The sequence below is a fragment of the Chaetodon auriga genome, chromosome 17 (assembly GCF_051107435.1).
Source record: "Chaetodon auriga isolate fChaAug3 chromosome 17, fChaAug3.hap1, whole genome shotgun sequence".
Lineage (NCBI taxonomy): Eukaryota > Metazoa > Chordata > Actinopteri > Chaetodontiformes > Chaetodontidae > Chaetodon > Chaetodon auriga.
In genome coordinates, this window is record NC_135090.1 from 17786231 (window position 1) to 17798773 (window position 12543).

Sequence of the window (12543 nt, forward strand, 5' to 3'; positions counted from 1 at the left end):
ATGAGTATAATGTGCAATAATACTGTATATTTTATTACCACTGTGTGGGCACGTAAGCAAATATGTATGTTAATTGAGGACCCTGTCGTTTCCTCTGTGAGCTATGAAGGCTGTTAATTTGCAAGCTGTATACAGCACACGCATAAAAATACACACACAACCTCACACTACTTCTACCCAGAACAAATCAAAACACACTTGTCTTGTTTTCTCCAGCAAGCACGCATGATTTGGGATTTCCTGGTGAATCTCAGGGGCCTACTGCCCATCACTGCCCATGTTTTCAGAGGCAATCAATTTGAAGCTCACAACAAAGAGGCCAAAACAAAGAAAAAGCTTTAATATTGCCTTGAATTATTAATTTCCCGCAGCACTAAAAAATGACCCAGTGAACCAGCTGCTGGCTCACACAGTCAACCATCAGCTGCTGCACAGCTCCAAGAATGACAGACGGATAGAGACGAGGCGAGAGAGGAGAGTCGAGAGGCTTTGTATGAGGAGGCGGTGATGACAGTTATGAGTTTCACAGGTTATACTGAGGATGCAACAGTAATAAAATATACTGTATATCTGTACCATTTTTTGATTGAACTGTGTGTTGGAAGGAAGAGAAGAGAGATGGGATGATGACATTTAAGCTGAACTTTTCTAAGAAATCTGTATATTCATATATATATTTGTGTTTGCTTGTCTCCTCAAAATTGTAACTACCAAAGATAAGTTATGATATCACTAGAGTTTAATCACCACACACGGCGTGAACCACAATGTTGTTAGCCATTGCTTTTCGCTGTTAGTGCTGTCTGTGAGTTGAGTCCTTCATATGTTACCCATGAAAGAGAGAAAGCTAATGCTAGCTAGACAACCACAAAGCTGCATGTGAGGAGGCTGCCAATGACCCAGCAGGCGTTAAAAGAACAAAAAGTCTCGTGGGAATCAGTGATAGCATTAGCAAGCTAGGCTAACTAGCTTCCACTTTCCAACATTTGGGAGGACCTATTGTGCAGCCAAGTTTGTGTTACACTCAGAAAGTTGAAGCTAGCTTCTACTTTGCTACGCTAGCTAAACTTCTGAATCTATCTTCCACTTTCCGAGTGGAGGCAACTTAGCCTAACATGTTTCTACTTTCTAAGTGTAACACAATCTTAACAGCACAATGGGTCCTCCCAAAAGTTGGAAAGTAGAAGCTGGTTAGCTTTGCTTGCTCACTTTCTCTGTGTAACACAAAACAGCACAATTCGTCCTCCCAGAAATTCAGTGTTGTAAAGGAAAGTCTTAAATCACTTACAGGAAATAAATACCGCCATGTGGGCTTGCTAATACAAGCATAAAACTATCTTGTATCAATGTTTCTGTCAAACACTGCCATATACAATATCCAGCTGTCCAGAAAATGTACAATATGCAATTGTTGCAGTCTCATATTAGCTTTCCCTCCACAAACAGTGTAAAGAATATAAATTTCCTTTAAATACAGACACAAATTTGCCCTTCCATTCAGTTCCTTTTCTCTCTAAGAGTCCGTCTCCCTTTCTGTTCTTCTTACATTCGAGCAGATAATCTCTCTTTTTGGCAGACAACGAAGGATGACAGTGTCTCTTTATTCTGTCATCTGAAAGCGGTCCATGAGAGGCATAACAGTGGCCCTTTGACAGGAACCCTGCCTCTTATTTACACATGTGAGCTATATGTTTGGGAGCTGTTTATGTGTGCGTTCGGGCATCATTGACATGCCGAGCGTGTTCGCTGTGCCACCCTGCCAGTTCTCACGCCCCACCCAACCCTCCCACACGCATTTACACCCCACACACAAACACAAGCTCACAAGAAGTAGAGGGAAAACGCTTTCTTACCTAGATGGTGTCGATCGGTGTGGATGATGGGCGGCGCAGGGAGGCGGAGAGAGAGGGAGAAAACACAAGGAGAAAGCTTGATTAGTGTGTGAGTTCAGCACTTGTAACCTCTCCTACGGCGAGTTAAGCTGCTCTCTCTTGTTCGGCTCAAACAGGTTGATGCCGGGAGTACGCCTTAACAAATCCACCACGCACTCCTCTGGGTAAAACACCCTCTCCTCCACTTTTCCTCCTCTGCTTTTTCTCATTCCTCTGCTTTTCAAAAATTCCCCTTCTTGACAGAAATGAGGCCAGCTCTTTCCTTTTGATTTCTTCAATGCTGCACTTTTCATTTTGTTATTCTCTCCTTTATTTTACTCTTACCTTCTATTCCCCCTGCAGCCATTTCATCTGCTCATTTCCTCCTCTAATCTCCTACTGGAATCCACTTTTAACTCCTTTCTCCTCATGTCTCCAGCCTCCTATTGTCTCCTCTCTTACCACTTGTACCAAACAGACTGAACACCCCCTGTGGGAAGCCAGGAACTGGTGAAAACCCCAATTAGAAACAGCAAAAACCAGCAGGCGGGCCTTCTTGCAACTACCCCACATGACAGAGATGACCCTTCACTACACCTTGCATCATTTGATTTCCTCCCCTTCCTGTCTGCAGCCTTCCAAAGGTGCACATTTACTCCTGCTCTCTCCACCCCTCAGGGGAACGCACATCAAAAACCCAGAGGCACGGGTCAAATGCAAGGGTGGATTGGGAATGGGCTGGATGGAAAGCAGAGCTTGGGCTGAAAAAATAAGCTAAACCTCCTGAGATGGTAACCACAGAAAGAAAACATGCAAAATGTTGCAAAGAGGATGTAGATACTTGCCCCAAGCATCACTGAATGCGGTTTTATGCCCTATAGCAATCTCATTATTCCCCCCAATTTCTGCTGTAACCCGATTTCAGAAACACGTAAGCCTGGTTCCCTTTTACAGGTTAAGGGATTAAGAAAAACCTAATCAACACAGATATATTTCTGCTGGAGAAGCCTGATAACTTGGACATATATTGAACTCCTTAATCTGGATTCTTTAAATGTTTTTTCAGCATGTGAATGAATGAAAAGTTGTGCTGCTGCTGCGTATTGGGGCTATCGTTAGTCAAGAGGGTCACGTTTTAATTAAATAAAACAAATGAGCATCTCATTCAATCAATCAGATTTTTTTTTCCTTATTGGTCTCTCAAAAACAACAGTGTCTGGCCATGCTATCTGCACCGTGAGGCTGTGCTAGGTGCTAACAATGCTAACGACAATGCAGCCAGGATGCTAATGTTCTCACAGCAACAGCGCTAACATGCTGATGCTTAGCAGGTGATATTTAACTGGGTCAGCATGCTGATGTTTGCTAATTAGAACATCATGTACAGCTGAGGCCGATATCCTCTAGTGACCTTGAAGAACATCAACGTTCACAGCGTCCATTAAATGGTTATTAGGATATTTCACTCTGAAACACCACCAAAGTCATTAAGATTCAGCCTCTGGGGACCTCGAATGTCTGAACTCAATTTCATGGCAATCCATCCAGTTGTTTTGAGATATTTCCATCTGGACCAAAGCGGTGGACAAACTCATCCATGAAGTCATGCTGCTGGCATGGCGGAGGACTCAGTCCAAAAATCCTTCTGCAGCTAGACAAGTTTGTGTTGATCTAAACAGAACTCAAGTATCTGACGAAACTCAGACAAGAAAAAAATGCCTGTGGTCTCATTTGCAAGCCTGTCCCTGCCTGTGTTTTCAGTCTAGAGGTGCTGCCAAAAAACTCTTAAGCTGACAGGGTCACATAACAAATCAGATTCCTTCTAACAGTTCATTTAAAAACACCATAAAATATGATAATAAATGCTTTGAAAACAGAGCACATGACAGGGGAACGATCTGATTACTATCCAGCGTAATGTAAACTGTGGTTTCAGAGTGATCAGGCTAAATAAGCACACGCTGATTGTGAGATAAGAGGTTATGACAGCTTTTGATAACAGTGAACATGCCCTCCATCGAGGCAAACAGACGGGCGAATGGTGTAATAATCCAGCATCACATACATCGAACACAGTAAAGCTCTTTTGTGCTATGAAGCAATCGAGCAGATTTCCTGTGAAACTGAATGAGAGGATGGCGTGAAACGAGGAGCATTTCTTCGCAATGAGAGTCCCCTCTATTTACAGCAATTATGATGATAATTACAGCAATATTTTACAGATTTTAAAATACACACGGCATCTTTCACACTGAAACCTCTTCGGGGACATATTATGGCTCATATTCTAGTTCTCTCACACACACTCTCTCCCAAACTCCCGACAGTCTTTACGGGGACCAACTGCTCTTTACTGTAAATATTCCTAAATGTCTTTTTGGGAGACGGCGCTGGCAACGACCTGAGCCTACCAATTACTGTAAGTTGGGGACACTTAGCAGCAGCACAAGGTCTGAAAGTCCCTTTTAAGTTAGCCAGGCAGCCGTTCAGTCAGACATCCAGTCAGCCGTTCAGAGTGCCTGCGGCGACGGGAAAATTTCCTGCGGTTAAAACAGGAAGACAGAAAGAGAGTCAGCTCACCGAGGAGGCTAACGTGGCCTCATGTGGCTTACAGCAAACCCATCAGATGACAGGGAATAGGCACGCCGAGAAGACGCAGCCTTCCTGGTTTCTGCTGCATGGCGGAAGTGTGTGTTTCAACTGTGTGCGTGTGTGTGGCTCCGTATGTAAGAGCTGTGGGTACAGTGTTGTGGTGAGCAGGCAAACAGCACATCAAATGCTGGTGTTGCAATTTCAGAAAGACAGAAAGAAGATTTGCCTGGAAGCTTGAAGAGAAATCTGGGGGAACCGCAGAAGACAGTAAGCGGTTATGAGATGATTTGTTTACCGACAGTTTATCTCACTTGTCATGGAACAATCCCAGACTTAAGGTGATTTCATCTTCTAAAATGTGAGGATCAGCTGTTTTCTGTTTGAAGATAAATTCAGTATACTTCAGGTTGTGAATGTTGTAACCTTAGGCTCTGGGAACTTGGGCATTTTCACTAGTTTCTGATATTTTATAGACTAAATGATGAACACTGACAACTATTAGGGCTGTAGCAGCTATTGAATATTTTAGTGATAGATTATTCTTTAATAATAAATAAAGTAATAGTAATAAAGAGAAATAAGACAGGTCTCTAAAAATAAATAACTGATTCGCTTCCTTCTTAGAAAAATCAGCATTTGTATGGCTTATATTTGAATATTTGTCTGTCAAAACTGGACCCATTTAGTGGGATCAGAGTAACACGAATGAAACTCTGTCTTCACAAAGTGACTGCAGCGTTTAACTTTCTAGTTACTTTCTTGGGCTAAACTTAGCTAAGTTAGGGACAAACTAGTAGCCATCACGTTGACTAACGTTGTTAACTAGCCGTTACATACAGCCACAATTAACGTACATTCTTGACTAGCCTTTGTGCTAACCAGCTGTCATATTTTAACCTTGATATTAACCGTACCTTGTGTCTGCTCCGCTCTGTGGACGCGCACGCTCGCTGTTTTCTGCTAACGTGAAGCATTGACGTTGAGCTAATGTGCTAAGCTAGCTCACTTTTGCAATGGACACGCTCAACATAGTTTTCATTTTTCTTCAATTTGAAATGATCTCAAACTTTGGACAACTTTGGACATTTTCCGTCGTTTTCTCTGCCCTGTCTTCTCTCTTGGCTCCTCACTATTTGCTTGCTCTCTTTCCATTTTTGTAATCAGCGCCACTAACTTGACTTCCTCGCGTGCGTCCACCGCGTAAGCGCGTTGTGCCACAGCGACAGTCATCCGTCTGAAACACGGTGAGCTGTGTATGTTTCTGCGCTGAAGGAAAAGTTCCTCACAAGAAGTGCACGGATTAAACGATGAAAAAACATCTCTTTGCAAATCTGATGCTTTTTTTTGCTGGTTACACATTTGTACATCTGCAAAACAACTAATCCTTTCATCTCTACTGTAATGAAAACAAGTATTATTTAGAGCCTTAATAATATTCAAAATTCAGTTTTTCATATGTATTTTCTGCTCACTATTTGGCGACTAGTCTGAACATCTGACCCTTTGCACAAAAGGAAAGTCTGACCATCACCCAAAACTCCAGATATCTCCCAACAACAGCAAAGCACCAAACCTTAGAACAAACCACACATTAGTCTTTTCCATGGAGCCGTAGCAGCCTCCTGGATTAGGCCTCCCATAAATCTTTGCAGCGTCGGGAACAGCTGCACCGAGCGTTTGAATGATGAGCAGCACTCTCTCCTTCTCCTTTAAGGCTTTGTTAAATGCCACGCTACCGAATGCAGAGTGCATTGTGGGAAATTCATGGCCACTAAATATCAAGCTAGGTTCTGTCAATTAACATAGAGGGGATATATTAGACAGAACAAAGAGTAAAGGAGCTGTAATGGGAACTTTAATAGTCTTGCTCTTTTGAAATATGTGCGCGTCCTGTTTATGAGGCTCTTTGGTGGTAAGTACAGAGCTCGATGGTGGTAAAGAGGAACACTAGTCACACTGTCCACCTGCAAACCACCTAAAGCGTCCCAAGGGGAAATACACGCTGCCTAAATTCATGTTGGTGCAAAGCAAAACAGAAAAGAATATGATTTGAAAACAAATAAAGGGCAAAGTGCTTACTGAAAAGGTTACACAGTTATCACTGAGATTTCCAACCAGTTTTTGTCAGAGCGCGTGAGGCACAGAAAGGTTGATAGTTGTCAGGTCCAGGCACAGCCCTCACCCCCCTCAGGTGTTTTGACATTTTAAGTGAATTTAAGCGCGGCGGTCCTCCGCTGCAACCCTACACCACAGCAGTCTCCATGCCGACAGCAGCACCAGCAGTTGTCTCCCAGAACCAGCCCTGACATTTTGTCTTCTTCTCGGCATGAAGTGAGTGTGTGTGTGTGCCTGCCTGCGTGTGCGTGTCTTCGTATGTGCTGAGAGCCGATGTGCTGCACTGCTTCCTTCCACCCACCACTTTCTTTAGATAATGTAACACGTGAAACCTGCTGAGACTCAGGTGTCAAACTGCAGAGGGAAGTCTGCGTGGGCTACACAGTGAGAGAGAGAGAGAGAGGAAAGATAGATCCTCAGCACACTGGCTATGACTTCCAGTGAAGCTCAGACCAGAGCTGTGCACTCCTGGCCGGGAGGACCAAACCGAGGATGCTAGACCTGCTGCAGGGCAGTTATCACTGAGAGGCCTGTCAGAAACCATCTTAGAGCTTTCAATTAATTACTGCACTCACATATACAGTGCCATCAGATCAAACATCCTCCTTTTGTAACCAAGATACCACGTAATTAGATTAGATTCAGATTAACTGGATTATTTTCCACTGTACTTGTGAAACAGCGTGAAAGGATCATAACCACAGAATTTTAATGAGCTGAAACCGGAAAGTAATGATTCAGCCTACACACCAAGTTGCCCTTTGACTGACTCTGTAGCTCTTTATTCATGTGCAGTGAGACATCTCTGTGCACTCTCACCCAGTAGGTTACATTATGTCTGAAGCAGATGTCCCTCTGTGAAAACGCAAGTGTAAATCAACTTCAGTTTATCTCTTTCAGACGTTTTGGAGCACAAACAGAGTGGGTCTGTGTGTGGTTTACTGTATACCAAAATAATAAAGGAAATACTCTCTTATCTGAAGTCTGCCCTTATTGAACATTAAAAAAAAAGCAGAAGTTGAAGTCAAAAGTTAAGTTTTGTCAAAAAATAAACACCTGCACAAGACACCGGTGCGTTTCTGAGACACATGATGCAAGTCTGTTATTATCAGTTTCAGCACAATGTATTGATGCATGTGTGGAATTATATTGATAATACAGCCTTTCCCACAGAGTTATTGTTTTATGATCTGCATTTTTTTGAGTTTGAGCTTTATGTTTTTTAATCTCAACTTTAATATATTAGTTACTGTTCAAAAAAAATCACTACTTAAATTGTATTTGACTACATGAAACTGAAACTGTCTCACCTAAAGAATAAATTCAATTTAGTATCTGACCAGACATTCAATGAGCTTTCGGTATGACAGTTTTTAGTACTATATGCCCATATATACACACTTTGGTTTGCACAATTCCACCAGTCCCAAATAATACTGAGGTTTGAGCTACAGAGCATCAAACATCTGTTTTGTGTAGTTGAAAAACTGAAAATACATCTTTCATCTAAGTAGGTCATTTCAACAGCGGTAGAAAACTCACATGTAATGCAGTGTATTAAAACAAGGACATCTGTTAGAAAATGACCTTGTTAGCTCAGTAGGCTGCTCTTTATGACTGATGCAGCCTTTCTAACTGACCATGGAACATATTGGAAGCCATTCACATGCAGAAACATCAAACACTTGTATGTATAGTGGTCAGAGCCAGCGCTGAAACGCATCAAGGAAATGTCATTTAATGTACATCAATTACTGCTTCCATTGCATTTTGGCCTTAAGGTCTCCGCAGACAGCAAATGAAAACAGTGTGCTGCAGGGTGCAGATCAACATTTAGGATTTTTATGTTTAATGTGGTGAGTTACTCTCTGGGGCTCTTGTTTTAAAACTATGATGCTATCATTTCTGCTGAAGCTTCACGACTTTAATGGTTTGTTAATGAAACACGGCCTCGTGTTTTGAGCTTCCTTTATTGTGTTGTGTGCTTGTACAAAGATTCTGTGATATCTACAGAGATCTGCACCAGTGTGGATAACAAGGCTGCCAATTAGCTAGACTTCCACTTCACCTCCATTTTAGCACTAGATTCTGGGGGCATGTTTACCTCCCATTATGTCCTATTACGGCTGGGTAAGGGTGAAATTACAGCATCAGAGGTTCAGATGCTTTCCTCTTGTACCCTTATCTTGTAAAGCGAGCTGGGACACCGAAACACTTAACTGGGTCTAGAAATGTTATACCATGCATCCAGATTCTTGTCACTTTTAAAGGTCATGAAATCTTAAAAAAAAAAAAAAAAAGAAGCTTCCTCTGTGAGATACTCTAACACTTGTGGGAAAGTCATAACACACCACAAGTCTGACTGTTTTGGAGCTCAACTAGATTGAAAAAACAGAGGCTATGATGTTATCACATCTATTAGCATCTGAACACCACATGGTGTCATTAAGTATGGGAAAATTACTTTGCAAGCAGCAGAGAAGTTGAAGCAGTAAAAATCATGGCTAAATGGTTTAAACAGTCAGCTAAAAATCATGGCTAAATGGCTGAAACTGCTAAAAACAATGGCTAAGTGACTGAAAAAGCTACAAGTCATGGCTAAATGGATGGAACAGTTAAAATTCGTGGCTAAATGGCTGAAATACTTAGCTAAAAATCACGTTTAAATGGTTGAAACAGTTAGCTAAAAATCACAGCTAAATGGCTGAAACAGTTAGCTAAAAATCATGGCTAAATGGCTGAAACAGCTAAAAATCACGGCTAAATGGCTGAAACAGTTAGCTAAAAATCATGGCTAAATGGCTGAAACAGTTAGCTAAAAATCACGGCTAAATGGCAGAAACAGTTAGCTAAAAATCATGGCTAAATGGCTAAAACAGTTAGTTAAAAGTCATGGCTAAATGGTTGAAAAAGCCAGAAGTCATGGCTAAATGGCTGAAATAGTTAAAATTCATAGCCAAATGGCTTTAAACAGTTAGCTAAAAGTCATGGCTAAATGGTTGAAAAAGCCAGAAGTCATGGCTAAATGGCTGAAATAGTTAAAATTCATAACTAAATGGGCTTTAAACAGTTAGCTAAAAGTCATGGCTAAATGGTTGAAATGGCTTAAAGTCATGGCTAAAAAATGGATGAAATAGGTGGTCATGGTTAAATGGTTAAAAAACAGTTAGCTAAAAGTAATGGCTAAACAAAGACATTTTAATTTAAAAAATAAATACTGTAAAAAACCATAACAAAATCTACTTTTATATCATTAATAGCTTAATGACATCCAGAGACGGCCTCATCTAGCAGACAGCAGCATAATCCTGACTGCTGATTGGCCTTGTGTGTGTTGACTTGAGCGTGTATCAGTGTGCTGTGATGCCTTCAAGGATCGACAGCCACAGGCCCTGAGAAACTTCAGTCCACGCAACAAAGAAATGCTCGGATGGCCAATTACCATTAGAAAAGAACACTGGCTGGAAGGAAAGGGAGCCGGCGTCTAAGTCTGCTTAAAATTGCAAATTGGGCCGAGGCCTTTTGAATGCAGTATCAAGTCTGACACTTAATTATTGTGTACTTTACATCTATTTATTTGCGAGTAGGAGCTTGGCAGCGGGAGGCTGATCTTAATCTTGCCAGGTCTAGAATGTATGTGTGTGAGTGTTTGTGCAAGCGTGCATACACATCCTCACCAGGCCCCTCTTGCTTCTTTGGAATACAATAGTCCACGCAAACAGGAAGTTAAGCCGGGCATTTCCTGCGGTTTATCAAATCAGACACTTCCTTTTCACTTGATTTTGTGTGCGCCTCTGAGTGTGTGCGTGTGTTTGTGTTTGAGCGTTGCTGGCATCCTGCGGGGGTCAGTTAGTGAGTTCCACTGGGAGAGTTGCTATAAAAACATCAAACAGCGGCGGTAGACAAACAGTCGACGACATGGGAGAGAACAACTCTTCCACTCTGACTAGACAAGAATCAGAGGAAATCAAAGCTTCGCCAAGATACACTGCTTCAGCAGCAGCAACATACTTCACCACCATGAGGCCGCGACTCTGAGTGTGCGCGCTCCCTGTTTAGCCGTCCGTCCTTAGACGCCCAGAGAGGGAGAGGTTGGCCGATGTTTTCAAAGAAGCGCCATGTGTGCGTTAAGCTGTTGGAGATGACCTGACCTGGATAAAGGCGGTGAGCGAATAAATAAATAAGTCAACCAGACGCTGAGGGCCCTCACACCTCTGTGTGCGTGCGTGCGGGATGATTATCAATGCAGACATTTTCTATGCATGAGCGACTGGGAGCGCGGTTGCCAGGTCAAGATCGATGCCTATATGAGGAAAAGACACAGCTATATGGAATGTGTGTGTGTTCCTTTTCAATGTTTAATGTCCCTTCGCTGACACATACATGTTTTCACACATACAGTTTATGTTGCAGAGTGTGTGTGTGTGTGTGTGTGTGTGTGTGTGTGTGTGTGTAGAGTTGTGCTCCTTAAGGGGCTTGAGGGCTGATATTAATGAAGCATTTCTCTCTGCGGAGCTCCGTCAGTACAACAAGCCCCTGACGTGATTAATAACTGCCTTGCTTCCCTCGTGTTTGTGTGTGTGTGTGTGTGTGTGTGTGTGCTTCTGTGAGTAGCCCAGTGCATTTCTGAGTGCTTGTGCAGCATATGATGCAAGTGTGAGTGTGTTTTGTGAGGCTTATTAGAGGCTGACCGATACTTTGGCTGCCTTCGTATTACACGCCGATTTTCTCAAATTAATGTGTTTGCACCGCACCAAACTACTAGCACAGAGTACTTTATTATATTCTGCTCCACAGTTTTTTGGCACATGTTTTTACATATTTGAGCGATACCTAAACTCATGCTCTTCGCTGATACCGTTGGCCGATCCTGTACCAGAGCTTTCTAATCTCGAAATTTAAAATCTGTGCACCGCACTGCCTGGAATCCATTGGAATTATTTTCACGGACATGCGGCCAGAGATTGTGGGCAGCCTGTGTGTGAGGAGGGGGCTCGCAAAGACACTGGAATAGCTGTGGATGCAGGGAGGTGCGCGTAGAGAAGGTCTATATGCAGGGTGCAGAATTTTGAGCTTCGCCACGATATTGATGCTCGATCGGCCGAATAAGCTGAGTATCTCTGCTCTGACCGGTGCATGTTTTTAACTGATACGAGTTTGAATTCCAGTGAAGAGTTACAGCTGTTGATGTGCGCGCTACACGATGATGATGGAGAACAAATATCAGCCGGTATATCACCAGATTTAAAACCCAAATGTCAACACCAGCCTCAGAAATACAGTTTTGGCAGTGGGGCCACAAAGTCCAGTGGTTAATGAGAGGAGTACATTAGCTCTTCCTGTTTATGGCTCAGCGCTCAGCCACTCTGCTGCTGCCTGCCTGCCTGCCTGCCTAATAAGCTTTATATCGGTATTGTCTTTCTCTACAGGACGCCACAAGGCTCGAAGCTTCCGGCTGTAATGAGCCAAATGGTTTAATGCAACCACGAAACAACGATACAAAGCGAAACACATCTATTTTACATGACAAGCGAGATAAGGCACCGTGAGCTTTTGTAAAACGTCTCTGTGCCTCACATAATGGGTGTAAACTAAGTAGGTGGCTGTAAACGTCGTCGCTGGTGTTTGTGTGCACCCACATTATCTCCTAAGCTTCTTGCAGCCCTGCTTAGCAAGGTGCTCATCATCCATCTTCATTTCCCAAGGTGCCAGCGCTCGTGTGTGCGCGCCGCGAGATTGAGCGAGAGAAGGAGGACATGGGATTCGGAAAAGCTGCAATTGTTTGGGACTGTTAAAGGGATCAATTACAGCCGGCGTGGTCTCACCTGATAGGCTGACCTTGACTCTTTCTCACCACCTCTGCCTCCTGAAAGCGCCTCTTTCCTTCCCTTTCCTCCTACGCCGTAACGAGACGCTCCGCACGCCTGGTTTGCAAGACGCTGTCCGTCGCACTTAATTCATTCCC

At 42.9% G+C, this 12543-nt stretch overlaps 1 protein-coding gene across 1 annotated transcript in view; it reads right to left on the reverse strand.

Moving 5' to 3' along the window:
- The window catches only part of ext1b (exostosin glycosyltransferase 1b), a 111474-nt gene that overhangs the window by 61760 nt on the left and 37171 nt on the right, over positions 1 to 12543 (reverse strand). The window lies entirely within an intron of this gene.